This window comes from Condylura cristata, unplaced genomic scaffold (assembly GCF_000260355.1).
Source record: "Condylura cristata isolate star-nosed mole 26May11 unplaced genomic scaffold, ConCri1.0 scaffold00014, whole genome shotgun sequence".
Lineage (NCBI taxonomy): Eukaryota > Metazoa > Chordata > Mammalia > Eulipotyphla > Talpidae > Condylura > Condylura cristata.
The window spans coordinates 16,591,049-16,610,335 of NW_004567115.1; the positions used below are offsets into that span (position 1 = coordinate 16,591,049).

At 41.6% G+C, this 19,287-nt stretch overlaps 1 long non-coding RNA gene across 1 annotated transcript; it reads right to left on the minus strand.

Moving 5' to 3' along the window:
• Window positions 1–1,320: 1,320 nt before the first annotated feature.
• LOC105853617 lies at window positions 1,321–19,253 on the minus strand. The gene is made up of 3 exons (XR_001145440.1): window positions 19,069–19,253; window positions 7,360–7,448; window positions 1,321–1,394 (listed from the first exon to the last, which is right to left on the minus strand). It is a non-coding gene; the product is annotated as an uncharacterized LOC105853617 (long non-coding RNA).
• Window positions 19,254–19,287: the final 34 nt, after the last annotated feature.

Consider the following 19,287-nt stretch of genomic DNA (forward strand, 5'->3'; position numbering starts at 1 on the left):
AATATTTTCAGCTTTCGGAGCCTTCCTATTGCTGCCACACTCCACTCCGCCATGAACATACCGACAGAAAACATACAAAGGGGGAGTTTTCATGCCTGTGACTGTTTCAATAACAGGCAGAAGATTTGCTGACCACTTTACAGTTGATATAGTAGGAGGCTAAGAAAAGTTTTATAATGCTGTGGGCTTTCAAATGCCTATTGTAAATTTTTTATGGTGCAAGAATATCTAGCAGGGGAAAATTTTTGTTCTGGATCCAATCTGAACTTTTCCTCTTCCTCAGAAATATTTATGTGATACCGGGCACGTTAGTTAACTGTCTGGACCTTGATTTCCTTCTCAATCATACAGGTTTGCAAGGATACCTATTTTCATTTGGTTGTTGTGCAATTAAATAAAATGTGTTGGGCTCAGAGCACAGCTGCTCAATGATGTTATCTAGTCCATGCATTTACATTGTCTTGGAAAATACCACTGTTGTCACCAAGAGAGCCCAGCATGATGAACTGCTCTGAATTTACGCTACGCTACGTGGGGCTGGCCCCACCCGTTATACAGTTCAGCTCTTCAGAATTTCCATCCCCTGACTATCTCCTTCAGGATTTCACAAGTTTTAAGAAATAAATTTAATGACAGCTTCCTTATCTAATTATCTCTCCTAATGATAAAAATTCAGATAACTGCCAATAAACTTTTACATAGGAAAAGAAACAGATATCTTTTATATGTTTTTTTTTTTAACTATGTCACATTTTAATGCTCTTTTCCTGGGAACAAGCATACTTTTGCTTTTGATATTTGGATGATTAGTGTAGTATGTGACATTCACAAAATGCTTAATAAATGTCTGTTAAAGGAATATTGGTAACTGAATGGCATGAATTAAGGAAACTAAATAAATCACCTGCCTAAGGTGTTTCTGGGAACCATGATACCCTATTCTTAGATATAGACTCTTCTAAGGACAGGAGTATTCTCCAAGAAAAGAATTGTTTTCTCTAGCTCCTTTGTAGTGATGGCTAAAAGTCAATATAGACCTTATTCTATACATTCAGTAGGACAAGAGATGTAAGTAGGCTTTTCTATCATCTAACTAAAATTTGGTTTCATGCCTTACGCAGTGGTAGAGACTTAATCAGTCATTTCCAGTTTCCTTTTCTTGTCCCATCATGCCCATGTCTAAGGCATTGAGAGGTCTGCAGTTCCTCTAGTCGTTGGACATCACAGGTCCAACCTGAGCAATCTATTATCCTGCCTGGCTGTAGTCTTCAGGCACCCAGGTCCATGTGGCAGGTCCTCACTGCCACTGGGGAAGTTCCTCTGGTACTGTTCTTTCTGCCGCTGATCCTCTCAGACTCCCAGGCTGTACTCTGTGTTCTGCAGTCTTCCTTCCCCTGAGACAGTAGACAAGAAAGTCTTTGGTGATAAACAAAGGCAGGACAAGGGATACTAGGAAATGTAGTCGAAACAAATGCACAAATAACTGGAATAAATGTGGTGGTCTACAAACAAAACTAGTTAATATTTCAAAATAATTCTGCCACAAGGATTATGCCAATTAAGCTGACTTGACCAGGGGCATATATACCTGTGTACAAGCAGCCTACCTCACTCCTAAGGTCCACAATTAGACCCAAGACTAGACAACAGTGGAAAATGACTCATCTTGCCTTAAGAAAAAAATAACACAACTTGCAACCATTAAGAGTAAAAGTAAACATAGCTGCTTCAATGGCCAATGAGTCCTGGGTAGAAAATAATAAGCTGAGGCTCAACGCTGGTGGAGGCAGATGCTAGAGAAGAGATTAATGATTTAGGCATGGAATAGAATAAATTCTTTTTAATATTTTCCCAAATGCAGAAGTTCTGCAATTCCTTATGAAGTGTGTGTGTGTGTGTGTGTGTGTGTGTGAGAGAGAGAGAGAGAGAGAGAGAGAGAGAGACAAAGAGACAGAGAGAGAGCTTCCTATATGATACTGTGGTGTTAAGTCCCACCAGGTCTGCTCTGTTGCTATGTTGTGTGAGGACAGGTGAAGCTCTTCATCTCCATGGCCTGTGTCCTCCTCCCTACAATTGAGATAACAATGTTCACCTTTATGTGTTTGTGAGAAAGATTAAATTAGGTAAAACACTTAGCAGATTGAATTAGATAAAACACTTAGCAGGATGATGGATGCATTGTAAGTACTCAGTAACAAATAGATTAATCTTGATAGAAATGCTTACCTAGATGTAACTTTTGTTCTCCTAAAACCTTTTAATGTTCCCATTTCCTGGTTTCTAGAAGCAGTACATTTCTTTGAAAAGTATATTAATTATGACAGTCGTGTCTGAATTTCCAGAGTTCTGGCTCCTTCATATATCCGTGAGTCAGATAGAAGAAACCCCAGATAAGGGACCAAGCACACAGCTGATGGCTAGCAGAGCCTTCATCTGAAATCAGATCCTTTGGTTCCAGAGCTCTGTCATTAATCCTTTGCAACTCCTGCTGCTGCTGAGTTATGTATTCAAGTCTAAATTCTTCATAGAAACAGAACCAACAGGGTATGAGAGAAAGAGGGGAAGGTGTGTACAGAGAGACTCATGTTAAGGAATTGACTCGCAACTGTGGCTGCTTGATAAATCCATATTTGCAGGTTAGGTGGGCAGATTGGAGACCCAGGAAGGGTTTCAGTTCAACTCCAAAGACCACACACTGGCAGAATTCCTTCATGTTTCAAAGAGGTGGGTCTTTGTCCTAGCGAAGACTTTAATTGACTTGACAAAGTCAATTATGGAAGGTAGTATGTCTACTGGCATTATGGAAGGTAGTATGTCTACTCAAAGTCCAAAAAGCATTTTCACAGAAATATCCAGAATAACATTTGAACAACTTTCTGAGCACCCTGTGGTCCAGCCAAGTTGACACATAAAATTAACCATCCTGTTGTGATTCTCTACAGAAACACATTCTAGCTTCCCACATTCTAGCAATCAGGTAATATCAAGTAAGTTGATTTTGAAAACAGTTGTTGAGATTCTAAAATCAAAAACAGTGTATAATTTAACCCAGCTTTTCTACTTCCTTCTTCTCCACCCCCTATTCCCTTTTCTCTCCTCCTGCTTCTCCCCTCCCCTTTTCTCAGAAAAGAAGGAAGTTGGTGAGAGAGACAAAGATGTTTCAACAGCAGTGGTTTTGTAATGTGATACCACAACTTGTTGCAACACTATTATGCCTGAGGCAAACGTGTCCAAAAGACAGAATCCATTTTATGTGCACACAGACTATAATAATTCAGCACTTATATATGTTAGAACTTTGATATCTTTATATAGTTCTCTTACTTTTCAGGTAGGTAAATTTCAAAATGAAACAGAGCTTTAAGAACAAAAGTTTGGCTTCCAGTTTCCTATGAGTAAAGTTGAAAACACATTCACATATGGTTATTTACATGACAGCCTTGTGCTAAGGGGTTAGAGGATCTCAGCCAGTTACAACCACTATCTTCAGAGTCCCTTCAGCCAGTATTTCCTTTGCCTGTTTAGATATGGACAAGAAGCAATGTCCACTTCTCCATGTGGAATGCCACAGACCTAGAACAACACATGCAGAAAGAAGGCTACCTATTCAAATATCTGTGACAATTATAACTCAGCTGATCTGAGTTATAATCATATTTAAAACAAATGTTCCTGGCCCTCCCTGGTGGCGCAGCGGGTTAAAGCACAGCACTAAGAAGCTAAAGCCACTTCCGCATGAGTTCGATCCCCACCTGCCCCGGAGGTGACCATATGGCGTGGCAGACCTCTCCTGACACGCTCACTGCTCCCTTTAGCAGTGTACTTCATCAATCTGCCTGTTCTGCTCCCCACTCTGCCTCTGGTGAAGCCTCTCGCCGCCTCTGAACCTCTGGCCTGTACCTCAGTTCTGTATGCACAAATAAATCTTTAAAAAAAATAAAATAAAATAAATAAATAATAAAACAAATGTTCCTAACTGAGATGGAAAAAGACACAAAATGATGTAAAAATAAACTATTGTATTATTTTTTAAAAAGTTCCTGTTGCGGCCCTCCCTGGTGGCGCAGCGGGTTAAAGCATAGCACTGAGAATCTAAAGCCGCTTCCTCATGGGTTCGATTCCCGCCTGCCCCGGAGGTGACCACATGGCGTGGCAGACCTCTCCTGGCCCGCCCGCTGCTCCCCTCAGCAGTGTATTTCGTTGATCTGCCTGTTCTGCACTCCACTCTGTCTCTGGTGAATTCTCTCACCCTCCGCATCTCTGGCCTGTATCCCAGTTCTGTATGCACAAATAAAATAAAATCTTTAAAAAAAAAAAAAAAAAGTTCCTGTTGAAAAAGTAAAAAATAAATCCCTAACTTAAAATCAAATTAAAAGTACAACTGCTAATTTTTACATTAGAAGGCACTAAAAATCAAAGTTGACTTAATTTACAAAAAGTACTTTCAAAATGAATTTTTTTAAGATCATCGAAAACAAGAAACTGATCAAATGGTACATGAGCAAACAAATTGTGGTACTGTCATATAATAGAATGCTACTTAGCAATAAAAAAGAACAACAGGGCCTCCTTGGTGGCCTAGGGGTTAATTCTCAGCACTATCACCTTTATGGCCTGAGTCTGATCCCCAGCCAGGGAGCTGACCCACATATGGAACAGCAGACCTCTCCTGTCTCACCCACTGCTCCCCAGAGCAGTATATTTCAGTAAGTCCGTCTCTTTTGCTCCCCAATCTGTCTCTGGTGAATCCTCTTACCCTGTGCAACTCTAGCTTATGCCCAGTTCATCTAAGCAATTTTTTTTAATATCAAAAAAAAAACTACAAGAAATATGGGTAAATCTCAAAAGCATTAGGCTAAGTGAGAGTAGCCAGACTCAAATGCTCTACACTGTACAATTCTATTTATGTGATTTTCTGGAAAAGGAAAAATATTGGAATAGAAATCATATCAGTGATGGCAAGAGACTAAAACTGAGAGGAGAGAATGATCACAAAGGGTATGAGACTAAAACTGAGAGGAGAGAATGATCACAAAGGGTATGATGGATTTAGGTATCTTGATTGTGGTGGTGATACATGACTATATGTGTTTGATATAATTACAACAGCAAAACAGTAAATTTACTACTTAGAAATTATGTGTCAATCAACATGATTTCTAAAATATTTCTATATGATAAAGCAAACATCTAGAAAGAGAGAAGAAGAACTCCTGGGAAATTGTTTTAGATGGAAAAGAGCAGCAATTATGAAAGCCTTTCTCTACCGGAGCTCAGTTCTACAGCAAATTAAGAACCCCGAAAAGGAGGAAGATGAGGAGCAACAGGTTTCAAACCTATTTCCAACTCTAGATATTTCTACAGAGATGTGCCAGTGCTTTGGTTTATTTATCAAAACTCTCACTGTTTAAGATTGAAAGCATAAAAGTAAGGTTCAGTGCTTTGGTTTATTTACCAAAAACTCTTCACTACTTAAGAGTGAAGGCATAAGAGTTAGGCAGGGTCAACCTTCCTCATGCATGAAGATGCTGTAGCAGCGATCCCCTCCCCAGAAGAGGAGACTCATTCCAATACCAACTGTCGTGCTTTCTTCATGAGGACACCAGATGGACACCAATTGAGTAGTAGTTTGGTTTCCCTTTTTCTGTTTCTGGACTGCACTGCAGGAAGGCATACAAGGGAGACCAAAAAAAGACAGGTTTCTAATTGCCTTGGAGAGCTGGGAAAAAAAAAAAATAGACATGGGGGGGGGGACAGGGGGGGAGGGGGCAAAACTGGGGGGGGGGGGTTGCCAGAATAAGTTAGCAAGGGAGATTCAGGGACTTTCTGTGTTACTAAAAGTGCTAACCAAAGTTGCCTCGGGATTCAAAGGTGCAATGGTTAGTAGAAAGAGTTAAATCCTAATTGTCTTAAGGTGAGGGTAGTAAAATAAACGTGTTGATGGGATGAAAAGAGGGAGCTGAAAGAGAGATAAGAACATCTAGGTCTTTATAGATGGAAGGGAACACCTTAAAGTGCATCTTGGTGACTCGAATGACTGGATTATCTCCAGCATAAAATTCCTACTGCCAAGCTTGCCCCTGATTTGTTAGGGTTTTGTATGTTTTCTTCTCTGTAAAATAGGGTCATTAATCCAAGCTGTGCATTCTCCTCACAGGAGATGTAGTCAAACCATTTGTGCAGTGCTGACATACTGCTGACTTGCACTGGGACTGCAGAATGTACCTAGCTTTGAAATCCTAGGCAAAATACAACACAATCATTATCACTGAGGTTGTTAATCACCTTGGTCTACATTTTCTACAAGCTGCAGCTCCCTACCTTTTCCAAGCCATGGGCTCATTTCTTCCCACAGTCGAGACTATTCATTCTGTTTACCTGGGTCAATCAAACAATGAGCCTTTGAGCACTGTGCAGGGGTGCTAGTTGGGAGGTGAATCCTCTCCCCCTGTCAAAAATATGTGTGTAACTTAGAGTTCCATGTATGTGGGTTATATATCCACAGATTCCATCAATATTAGATGCCACTGGTCAAATTGGTCGAATCCACCATGCTTCTAATTTGTGCATTTCTAGATATTCCACTGGCACTGGGAAATTGTTAAATAATTTAGGAAAAGTGTTGAGAAGATCCTTCTGTTTTATTGTGACTTTAGTTAAAAATAAGTATGCTATTAATGGTTTGTCTTTATAGATGATTTATTTTTGTATGTAGTATCACGTCAGAATATCTCAGTTTTAGTTTCTAGCCTTTTTTTTTTCCTACAGACAGTCAAGGAGCTGTTGCTATATATTACTAATAACAAGTTCAGTGTCACTCCTGAGTCTTTGTTCCACAGAAAAAGCAGATTCCTTTCTCACCTACTTGTTCTGTAAAATGAGGGGTTTTTTGGTAAGGAGAGGATATGCCTCTTACCAGTATTTTGCTTTGAAAGCATTTAAATTCCATTAAAACCACAAAGCACAGTGTTTGTGGTGATTCCATTCTTGTAATAGAGAAACAGAAATAAACACCTCGGGCCTTTGATACAATGTTTAACTGACAACACATTTAAAGATTTTACCAAAGTGTATCCAGAAAAAAGTGTGTGGGAAAAGCTGCCCTAAGCCTGACTCCAAACTTCACAGATACCCCAACTTTGCTCTGTTCTCTGCAAGACACTGCTAAGGCTTGGTGTTACTAAGAACAGAAAGAAATGAGCTTGTCTGGGACATCGGGTGGATGTGAGGGAGGCAGCACTAGTGTCACCTGCCATCTCGGGCTCCCCCGGGTTCTAGAAACCTCCTAACCTGGGACAACGGGGATTCAGGAAGAGGAACTCTAGCCCTGCAGAATAAAAGCCTTGGCGGTCTGTTTACCTCACTGTAGCTGACAGCAGCCGAAACGACTTCTCTACTGTTCTCCAGGCACCGGCAGGGCTGGGCTCCTTCTGGCACCAAGGGAGGGTCTGTAAAAAAAAAAAAAAAAAAAGAAGGAAAAAAGGGTGTGGGGAGCAGGGAGAGTAAGGGGAGGCGGGGCATGTCTTCCATACCTGTGGCTCCAGGAACAAGGAAAGGCTAAGAGGCTTTCAGGAGAAGTACATTTGCAGCCAAAGTAATAAAAGGGCAGTTCAGTACCTAAACCCGACAGCCTCATGTCCATAGAGTGACTCAACTTGACGTCAGTTCTGGGGGCAAAGTAAAATAAATTATATCTTTCTTGTGTGATATCTCTAATTTCTTAACCAATCACCTCAACATAATAGCATAGAAATGGTTAAGCAGAAACCTCCAGGTTGGCTGCCTTTGGCGCTGTGGATATGAGAGCTAATGACTCAGAACAGGGTCTGAACTCTCTCAGGGGTTCATGTCTCCCTGGCTCGCCCTGCAGTTGGCACAGATAATGAAGCATGGGCTGAAATAATCATTACGATAACGTGGTAGAAAAGTCCATATCTCTCTGCGTGATCACCCATGTGGTAGGACAGGGACTGGGCATTCAATTGGTGATGGCTCTGATGCAGATTTTAATGATTCTATAAATAATTAAATTGCACACATTCCAAAGTGAAAACTTATAGACAGAATTTAAGATTTGTTTTTCTTTTATCCATTCTCTCTTTTTCTTTTTCTCCTCTTCCCTCTCCTCTTCTTTCTCCTTCACCTCTTCCTCCTCCTGTCTTTTATACATTGCAGAGGCACCATAAACATCTTCCCATATTGACTTACTGTCTGGGAAGAAGCTTAGCAAACATTTTCTCAAATCTTCCACTTGTGGCATAGTCAAGAGAGTTAGAATAAAAAAGCTTAGACTTTAGTCTAAATCCTTTGACCTAGTAGGTATATTTCAATCTTTTAAAATATTTTTCTGATCTGCAAACTAGAATTGTGGCCTGGCAGATTCAGCTCTCCTGACTCTCAGCCCAGTGTTCCTGTGCTTGCTCCAAGATCCTATTGTCATCTTCCTGTTTGCCTCCATAATCCCCCACCACCACCAGATGTCTCCCAGCTCTCTGCCTTGCATCATCTGATTCTCCTCCATACCCATCCCAGAGATATCAGAGGGTAGCAATTCAAGTCCCAGAAAAGTCACTGAAATTTAGCTTTGACAAGTTCATACTAAAATTAACATGATCCTCTACAAATATCAAATTAAATCACAATCCAACAGTTACAGTTTGCCACCTCTATCTCATGTCCCACCCTGTAGAAGGTCAACACCTCCTTATACTTGCAATCTCAGCACCAATGTCCCTAGAGAAGACCTCTTGGACTGCTGGCTAATGCCATCCCCCTACTCGAAGACCATGTGGAATATTGTCTTTGCAAGCCATTTTGTCAATTAAAGATGCTTGGTCCCCTTTGGTTCTGCCATTGCTTACTACTCTACTCTCCTGTTTGGAAAATCTGGAAACATCTCTTTTTGGCTCCACTAGATCTTCATAGTCTTGCTTATAGTTCTGCACAGGATATGTCTTCAGTATAAGGGTGAGAGTTCTCCTATGAGTGCTCTAACAATATCCATCATTGATTGAGAGGACAGCACATGCTGAGTGTCACAGTCTGGTTGTCTGGGTTCTCCCTCCACACAATTCATATATTGAAAGCCAATCCCCAATGTTATTGCATTAGGGGTGTGGCCTTTGAGGCCATTGGGTCATGGAGAGCCCTCATTTATGAATTTGTGTCCTTATGTAAGAGATGCCACAGAGCTCCATCCTGCATGTGAGAAGATAGTTAAAAATGGCCTTGTGTGAACCAAAAGCTGGGTGTTCACCCATCACACCCAGTCTTCTAACATCTTAATCTTGAACTTCTTAGACTCCATGTTCTCAAAAAAGCATCACATAGAACTTGGTTTCTTTAATGAACAAACCTCTTAGATGGTACCACTAACTAATGAAACTAACAAGAAGGAACATCTAGCTCAGCATCCAGAATTAGAAAAGTCTTCCAAAAGGAGGTGGTAACAATGACACCCCCATAGAGCTCATTAAAACTGCTGCTAAAACCAAACTGAAGTAGTTGACCTTCTCTGATAACTTAGCAAATCAGTAGGTATATACCAGGTATACCTGGTAGGTAGGTAGATGATTGAAAGATGATAGATAGATAGATAGATAGATAGATAGATAGATAGATAGATAGATAGATAGATAGATAAAGACAGAGAGACAGACAGACAGATATGATTACACAATTGATATTTTCTGAGACTTTATTATCCATGGTAAATATGAGTAAGCATTACATACAACCATCTGGACTAGATTTGGACCAAGCTAATAGACTATAGAAGATGTGAGGATATTTTTCTTTCTCTTTCCTCCCCATCTTTGAGCCACCCCCAATTGTAGCTCCTTGGAAACCAAGAATTGTCCCCTTCTGGCTCCTTTAAGATACTGATGCCAATCTGTGAAGCACATTTAGCAGTATAAGAGCCCCAACGATGTGGACGCTCTTATCTGCTGTCATACAATCACACTGTAGGCCTGTCCTTTAATCGAACTACAAAACAGCCACATTGTGCCCTGATATGAAAAGTCATATTTATTTTCACTCTGGACACTAGTTCTGTGAAATCATGCAAGTGAATGCTGCTGTCATCCCATTTGGACTTAAGTCAGCTGAGTTGGAAGAGATTTTATGTTTGTTTGATTTTTTAAAAGAAAAAGAGATTAGTGAATACATGTCTGTTTGAAAGCAAATTCCTTTTTTGATCCAAACACCAGCTCTGTGTCCCTCCTGTCAGCTTGTGAGCCCTGACCTATGGGTGAGGCTATGTGATAATAAAAGCTTTATTTAAAGGAGCATCAGAGGTAAAACTCTACAATTCCCTCATCTCACAAATGCACATTTTTCTTTTCCTTTTATGCTTTTGTGTGACATCTTTTGGGAAGCTGTTTTCTCATTCAAACCACCCCTACTGGGGCAGGCTCCCTGGAAGAGCTGCAGGTGTCCCCTGGCCACAGCTTACAAAGCCTGCTTGTTAATCAGTCCAATCACGTGTCTTTTGACCCCCTTCCTACCCTGCTCTCTCCACATCTCTTCCAGCCAGTCACCACCACTACTCTAAAAGGGGAAAACTGAACAACCAGTCAAAAGAGCTATTATCCTAAAGACTGCTTAACAAGGCCTGGGGCTTTCCAGTAAATTAGTTCAAGCTTATGCTCCCCTCCCCCTTTCTAAACTTGCTGCCTCCCTGCCCCCATTCATTGGTCACTGTAGAGCTTGTTGACCCTGCTACATTCGGTGGCCACTGCACATTTTACCAAGTGTCCCTCCCAGAGACTCCCAGCCAGTGCTCTACCAGAACCAGCTGGAAATGTCAATCCATAATCACATCATCCTGATTCCACAAAGTGCAACAATGGTGACCTTGCGTGAAATGCCATCTTGGAGTTGAAACAGGAGATCTAGAAGACAGTCTTTCCTCCCATCTTCTCTACTTGACTCATCTGACTAGGTCTTCCCATGTCACTTAACTGAGATGCAAAATGAGAATGGTATTTCTATGACACTCTGACTTGGTGAGAAGTAGTTTGCTATTAAGAGTCAATGTTTATAGAAGCGCTAGGGCTGGCATAGGTGGTTTACAGAAATCTATGCCCAATGTGTACTGTGGGCCTGAAGATGAAGGAAGACTGGGCATATCTGCAGACAGCATTGGTCTGGTCACTGAGTTCACGCTCTCTCACAAACCTGAAAGGGAAAGCAGGTCAGCGTTTTTGTTTTACCATGTGTTATACCAGAGAGAGAAAAGAGAAATTTCTCCAATGTTATGTGTAGCAAAATAGGGTTTTACTCATGGAAAGGATCAATGCTGGTTATTACTATTGAACTGTTCCTAAGTGTTTGAAAGATCCTTTTATCCTATATTTTATGGTATATATACAATGAGAACCCTCAGGAAAGAAAAGAAGGGGAGGGAAATGTCCATACCATTTCAAGAATGAATAAGCAAGAGGAAACACTTTGTTTTTCAACAGGTTTCTAAAATTTTACCACAAATGGAAAAGTGATGTATTCTTTTGTGATAAATAGAAACCTTTTCCCATGAGCAATCCTCAAGGGAAAATTGATTTAAAGCACTGGCTTACCTTTATAAGTACAATCCCCAAGATATCACCCATGGAGTACAGTTGTGATGGCTGAGTTTTGGCAAAATGATAATGAAGTCTCAGAGGTACAAAGCTACCTGAAAAGGCTTTCTGGAAGAAGTCAACAAAACAACAGAGAGGTCAGAGTACTTGTAAGCCTACTGAGCTAATAAAACTGAAATCCAAGGTGCCTTGGGGAAGAGAAGGGAAAGGCGATGTTTAGCTATGGGACTGTTGAGCCACAATAAAGCTGGTGATATTTTCTCACCCATGATTTATCAGGCAGCAGTTTCTGTGCTGTGCAGTTTCTATGCCTGCCGTTTCTGTGATTTTATAGAAATACAGATCGATCCCTTTCCTACTGGATTAAAAACTGATGGCCTTTTGAATGACTATGGCTCATTGACCTAAAGATAACATGAGATTTCTCAGACCTGTTTCATTTTTCAAAATCAGACAGTTCATTTACAGAAACATAGATGGTTTCTCTCTCTTTCTCTTTCTTCCCCATCACCTGTCTGTAATTCTATAAACTATATATAACATAAAAATTACCATTTTAACAATTTTTATAAGTATGCTCTATGACCTCAAGCACATCTCCATTGTTGTACAGCCCTCATCGCCACCCCTCTCCAGAGCTTCATCTTCCCAAACTGAAATGGTGCCCACTGCACCCCGCCTCCAGGATCTGGCAGCCACCTTTTACTTTCTCTTGCTATGATTTTGATTACTCTGGGCATTTCATAAAAGTGGAATCATACAGCATTTGTCCTTGTATGACTATCTTATTTCACTGGTAGGTCCTTAAAGATAATCCATGGGTAGTATGTCAGGATTTCCATTCTTTTAAAGACTGAATAATACTCCATTCTTTTTCATAACCAAATTTATTGAGGTATAACTTATATACCATCCGTCAAATTATTTTTAGCATAAATTTCATCACTTTTAGCAAATGTATCAAGTTACTCAATTATTGCCACAATCTGGTTTTAGCGCATTTCCAACATCTCAAGATCCTTCTTGCTCTTTATTTAATCCTTAATCCTGTATGCTTGCCTACCTCCAGTTTTAGGTAACCTTTAATATGCAGATTTGTTATAGATTTGCCTGTCCTGAACATTTCATTAAATGAAAGTATATGCTAAGTATGTGACTGGCTTTTTTCACTTAAAATAATGTTTTGAGGTTCTCCTATGTTGCCACATTATTTCATTCTTTTTTTTATTACTAAATATTATTCCACTGCTTGAATCTGTTACATAGTTTACTCATTCACTCTTTGATGGGTATTTGGTTTGTGTCCATTTTAGCTACTATGAATAAAGCTATGTGAACATTTGTGTGTACATTTTCACAGGGACATATTTCTACTTCTCTTAGGTAGATATCTAGGACTAAAATTGGTAGACCCTATGACAAACTTATGGTTACACTTAAAGAAACAAATTATTTTCCAAAGTGACTTTAGCACTAGATTTTCTTTAGGGTAAGTAAAGAGATATTTCAAATGGTTTTAGTTTGTCTTTTTGACCCCTGCTAATGTAAACTATGCTGCTTCTTTCCAACTCTGACCCTAGCTCAGTCAAAGCCAAGCAGTGGGAGTTATGAATTAATTCTTCAAATTTTTCTCATTTTCATATCCTTAAAACACAGTTAAGTTCACATTAAAACCAAACAACCTTGAACATTCAAAGCACAGTGTGATGAATTGTCCTATGTGACCTTGGATAATTCACATGGGTCCTTTAGGGTCTCAGAGTCCCCATTTATCAGAGAGGGATCATATCTAGAAGGTTTTCAGTGTTTCTACATCTAGCAAATGTAGACCCAGCACATTGAGATACATCTTCCTTCACACTGCCTAACTGGGGAAGTAAATTATTTCTCAGTCATGCCAATTCCAGCTCAGTTAAGGAACCAGTGCTTTCTCTTAACCAAAGACCCTAACCCCAGAGAAAAAGTCAGTCCTCACACCTCCCTCTGCTCAGGTATATGAGAGAATGTTTTCTTCTGACGACAGGTTGAAGCTCCTCTAAAGAGGATAAAGAAATCCTCTGACCATATTGCAGGGAACTTTCTGGCACTCCAGGAGGGGCATCAAGCAATGTGGTCTGTGTGTCACATGTTCTTTTGAGTTGAATTTTGAAAAGTCTTTTATCTTCTGTCTAAAAGCAATAGGGTATATCGTTCATTAGAATACTTTCATTTTAATAATTCATTAGCTTCCTAGGTCTGCTATAGTATTATCACAACTCTAGACACTGTAAGTCGGAAGTGAAGGTGTCAGCAGGACCCAGTTTTCTGTGACAGCCATGGAAAAGACACCTTCCTTGTCCCTGTCTCTTGGCCAGTCGGCCTTGGTGTTCCTTGACTCATAGCTGTGTCACCTCATCACAAGACCTTCCTCCTGGGGTGTTGCCAATTGTCTTGCTTGGGTGTGTATGTCTCTGAGTTCAAATTTCCCCTTTTCTCAGGTCACCACCACACTGCGTTAGGGTCACCCAGCTCTCTCGAGGAGCTTCAACCTGTCCTCAAAAGAGAACAGTCTCTCGTCTACCTAATGACCTTATGTTGATCCTTTCTCAGAGTAAAATCCTATTCACTTAGTTACGTCTGTAAAGACATGATTTCTAAATAAAATCACATTCTAAGGTATTGGATTTAGGAATCAGTGTATCTTTTAGAGGTAGAAGAAGAACACAATTCAAATCATAACAGTAACATTTTGTAAAAATAAGATTTGCAATAAGATATCTGACATTAAATGGACTTCTAACTATAATTATGTTATAAAAGGAAAAAAGAGCATTTTTCCTTCCCCAGCACCTGACATGTGGGCTCTGGGCCATTTGGACACAAAGAAAGACCATAACAATCTTGAACCCTTAGCTCTCAACCCCATATGGCTTGGGATTCTGACATCCGGCAGTTATTTAAATAATAGCTTTCAGTTTGGGCAACAAAAATATCTATTCAGTGCTTGCAATGTGATACTTACTATAAATTAGTTAGACTGTTTTATCCTGTAGAGTACAACCTAAAGTCAGGAAAGAATGGGACTTTGGAAAAGGCTGAAACAAATTGGGACACAAGAATGTGATGCCATAATCCCAGAGCAGGGATTAGCCCGATAAGATTGCTGGAATTTTCGCACCTCTGAGAAGGAAGAGATAACTTTGAGTTGGCAACTGAAAGAGTTGATTACCACTCAGGAGAAGAAAAGACGGGAAAGTGATGCATGTGTCTGCTAGACCAACATTTCACTGGCCTGCTGGGTACCATCTTTTAGTAAGGCTGAAGGAACCAGGACTCCTCAAATTTTCAGCCCTTTCCTTCTCTCACCCTCACCTCTTTCTATGTTGGTCTGGGGCCTTGGATGTCACCAAACAGGCCCTGCACATGCCCTTAAGATCCAAAGGTTTCCTCCCACGAAGTGAACCTCCTCCCTTATTAAATGAACCCCTTTCTACTTGCCTCCTTATCAAGGTCGTTGTTTTGATCCCATTTGTGCTTCCACCTGGCTTATTTCTGCCATGGAATTGTATGTAATGTCCTGCTGTTACAAATCAAGTGACTAAGAATTTAAGCTGGTCTCCAACCTGCCCCACCTCATTCAAGTAGCAAACTTAGAAGTCCCTGGTAACGCTTCCTCCCTGGTTTTGTCCTCTTCAAGAGACTTGTCTTCACCCTGCTCTGGATTTAAAAAGGTCTTCCTTCCTTCCTCTTGTAGATTCCAGTGTTCCTTGATCCTTCACCTCTCCATATCATCTTCAACCCTTCTTCACCAAACTCCTCCTAACTTCCTTCAGATTCGCGAGATGGCTACCATACCCTTCAGACAACTAGATCCTTGGCTACTCTATTTTCGATTTACATTAATGATACCATCTTTAAAAGTAATAGTTGGCCCTCCCTGGTGCAGCAGCGGGTTACAGCACAGCACTAAGAAGCTTAAGCCACTTCCGCATGAGTTCGATCCCCGCCTGCCCCGGAGGTGACCACATGGTGTGGCAGACCTCTCCTGACCCACCCGCTGCTCCCCTCAGCAGTGTACTTCATCGATCTGCCTGTTCTGCTCCCCACTGTCTCTGGTGAATCCTCTCACCCTCCACATCTCTGGCCTGTACCCCCGTTCTGTATGAATAAATAAATAAATCTTAAAAAAAAAAGTAATAATAGCATACCATAGCCAACAATTTGTTTCAGAAATGCAGCGATGAAGAAAATCTATTATGATATTATCTTTCTGTCACCAGTCTTTTGAAGTCAAAGTCCTGATGGTCTTCTTGGATTCCTCACTGTGCACCAATTAAATGACCTACCTCAGAATTTGTGGAAGAATTAAATGAGAGAAGGCATATAAACCATTAGGTGCACAGGACTTGACACAGAGTCAGTGCCATGATGTAGGCTATCACTAGTGAATATCCTACTGCTCAGAGTGAATCATTGAGTAGTCAATCCCCACACCTCCCTCTTCACGTCTTTCAAAACCAACCTTACACCATCCATCCTCTCCATCTCCCCTTCTGCATTTCCATTTATCAAGACCCATTATTTCCCATAAAGACCAGGGACAGAAATATTACCCCATTCTCCTGTCTTCTCCCATTTCCTAAGCCATCTGAGATATAAGTTTCAGAAAGCTAGTGATGAACTAACTGGATAGTGCCATTTGTTTGCTTGGAATTGTCAATGCTTTCCTATCAGCTCATTTGGAAACCAGGCCTTTCCTGTCCAGCGCCACACTACTTCCAGGCATGTCTCCAATAACCAAGCTCCAAGCAGACTGGGTGGGAAACCTCTCAGAATGGCTTCTGCTTCTCCCACAACCATTCCTTTCTGAATACCATTCTCTCGGCCTGGAAAGTCCCTATTGCCCACAAATTAAAATCCTTATTCTCCAAAGCTCTCTTCCTCCACAAAATCATGTTTTTTGTTTGTCTTTACCTCATTTCAGTCCCTACCCGTCTCAGCTTATCTCCTAGTCATAGTTTATATTGTCTCTAATTCATCTTTTTTCCTCTACTATAGTACCTCATCCAGTGTCCCATAAGTAGAAGACACCCCATAAGTGCCTGTTGATGCATTGAACAATTGTTTATTACTGTTCTCTGACTGAGGAGTTACCATGCATGGGATTACCTTGGACTAATTTTCATGCATGTAGTCCCTCAAATACCCCAGCATACATCGTCCCAGGATGATTTTTAACAGCATACATCTCCTAATTCTGCTCTGTGCCTTTCCACTTCCAAACTAGTTTCTTTTACTCACCCCAAGACATTACGGACTTCAGCCTCCCATCCTAATTTTCCAAAATTTCATGCTCTCTTGTGCAGAATGGTACTCCTACACTAACCCCCTAAAGAAACTCTTCTTCTAGGTCTGACCTATATCAGAGACCCCAAGCCCTGCAGTTAAAAGTGTCATGAAAATAGACTGAAAAGTAGCTGTGTATATACAAATTGCACTGCATTGCAGGGTATAGTTTGGAAGTTCAAGCAAGAACTGTTTATTAAAATGTATGAGCTTACCATAGCTTTACTGAGGAGATAACATACTTAACAGTCACTGGTGGAGCACTGCATAAGAGAATGGGAATTTTATGTGGATCCAAGGGACTCTTTTGAAGTACTTTTGATACTTTTCATTAGGCAAGATGGAGCTATGTTTAAGGCCATGTCACTGACATAAAAAAGATGCACATTATATGTCAGCAGCTACAGTACAATAGATATATTTTGTGTGAGCGCAGCAAAAACACTTCAGGACACAGTTTATTTTGCAAAAAGACTGAATTAACCATTCAACTGCTGCCCCTGCCACAGAACTCTGAATCTGGTCACACTGTGGCTTTTGTTTCTCATCATTATATCTTCTAGCCTTTCATGTACTGAGGATCCATCAGTTAAAGATATGAAAATAAAGCCAGGAAAGTGAATGCCTCCTTTGGGCTCAAGGCTCTGAAGGGCATGATCCAGCAGCAGAAGCTTACAAAGGAAGAACTGAACTATGGAACCTTTATCACAGGAATCAGGAAATTCTCGAATACTGGGTTTGCCCTCTTCCGGGTGCAACTGAAATGCATCTACCTCCTGAGTCTTTTCTTTCCCCCCCTCTGGTACAGATCACTTTGTAATTTCTTTCTGTCGTGAGCTTTTCCACTTGGATCTTGATAAGTATGTGGGCTTTGACCCTTCAGTTTGTTGAATGCTGGTGGAACCCAGCCAGAATTTTCCTTCCATATTTGTCCAAATGGTTTCTCCTCACTATGGGAAGAGCAAAAGGGCTGGACTAGCAGTGAGTGGGAAGGATACACAGTGAAATTGTCCACCATAATAGCAGATAGCTCTTGGTCCCAGTCCCACTTCTATCACTTCTCAACAGATGGGCCTGGCAAATTTTGTGGCCCTCTGAACCTCAGTTTTCCTCTCTAATTATATATATAGGATGATGCCAGCTCATGAGTTTGCCTGGCACAGAATAGGTACTTAATGAATGTTAGTTTCACTTCCATCCTCCTACAGCTACTCCCAAGTTCTTTCATACTCAGGAGAAATCAGTCATTGATTGAGGTAGTATCTCCTCTATCCCTTCTACCTTAGAAACCAATTCTCACACATGGCTTCTCCCTCTCTCCAGCCCTCCTACCTACTCCCCCTCTCAGTCCTGCTCTGTCACCCATGAGACAGCACAGGAATCTCAAGGGGAGCCAGTCTTCTATCCTCCACCAGGTGTGGCTCACAGGTCCAGCCTGGTGGGTCACCTATGGGGGGGGGGAGTACAAAAGAAGGTGGCATGTGTTTTTGCAGGTTTTTCAATCTTTCCTTTAATTTTACCACATGCCTCCTCCTTCCTGTTCTACTTCTCCTTTCCCCCAGCACAAGGTGGTGACTTTGGCACTGGATCGCTGAGGAAACACCCAGGTCAAGGAGTGTCTAGGCAGCAGAAAGAAGGGAGGAGACTGACTAGGTCATAGACTGTCATACTCTCTGTTAAAAGACTTTTAGCCAGAGGACTCTTTCGAACTCCTATGTCAGTAAATGAGTCACTCAAACCATAAACACAGGTGTTAGGGCCCCGCAGGAGACCTGGGTGTTCCAGAATAGTGGAAGACCAGCTCTTTCCAGGCCAACCCCTTACATTCTACATCCAGAAACTAAAGTTCAAAGAGGTTAAGCAATTTGTCTGAGGCCCTAGTCAAGGGACTGTGCAGGACCTGGAACCACCAGGTCACTGTCCAGTGATTCCCAGTCTCGCCCCCTCAGGGGCCACCCTCCACCCACCAACCACAGTCAGTGGCAAACCGGGCGCCCCCCGTGCTTTCAAAACCACCTAGGATCCAGATCTCCTTATTCCATGCCTGGGCCCTCACTCCTGTTCCCCCCATTCCTGCTACCAAGCTTTACCCTCCTCAACCCCTCCCCTCCAGGGCTTCAGGGGGCATGCTGGATGGAGGAATGAGGGCCACCTATAGTACCTGTGCACACACTGTGGCCAAAGGCAGGCTGCAAACACCGCAACACGCTCCCACAGAACGGCGCGGGTCCAACATTGGGAGAAGGGGTGCAAATCGGGACTCCTCTCGGGGTCAGACGGCGCCAAGTCTCGGGCTAGGGGAGGAGCCTTCTTGTCGGGAGCCAGAGGGTGGGCGAGGGAGGGGGGGGCCGGCGTGGAGAGTTTGAAGGGATCCGTGGCC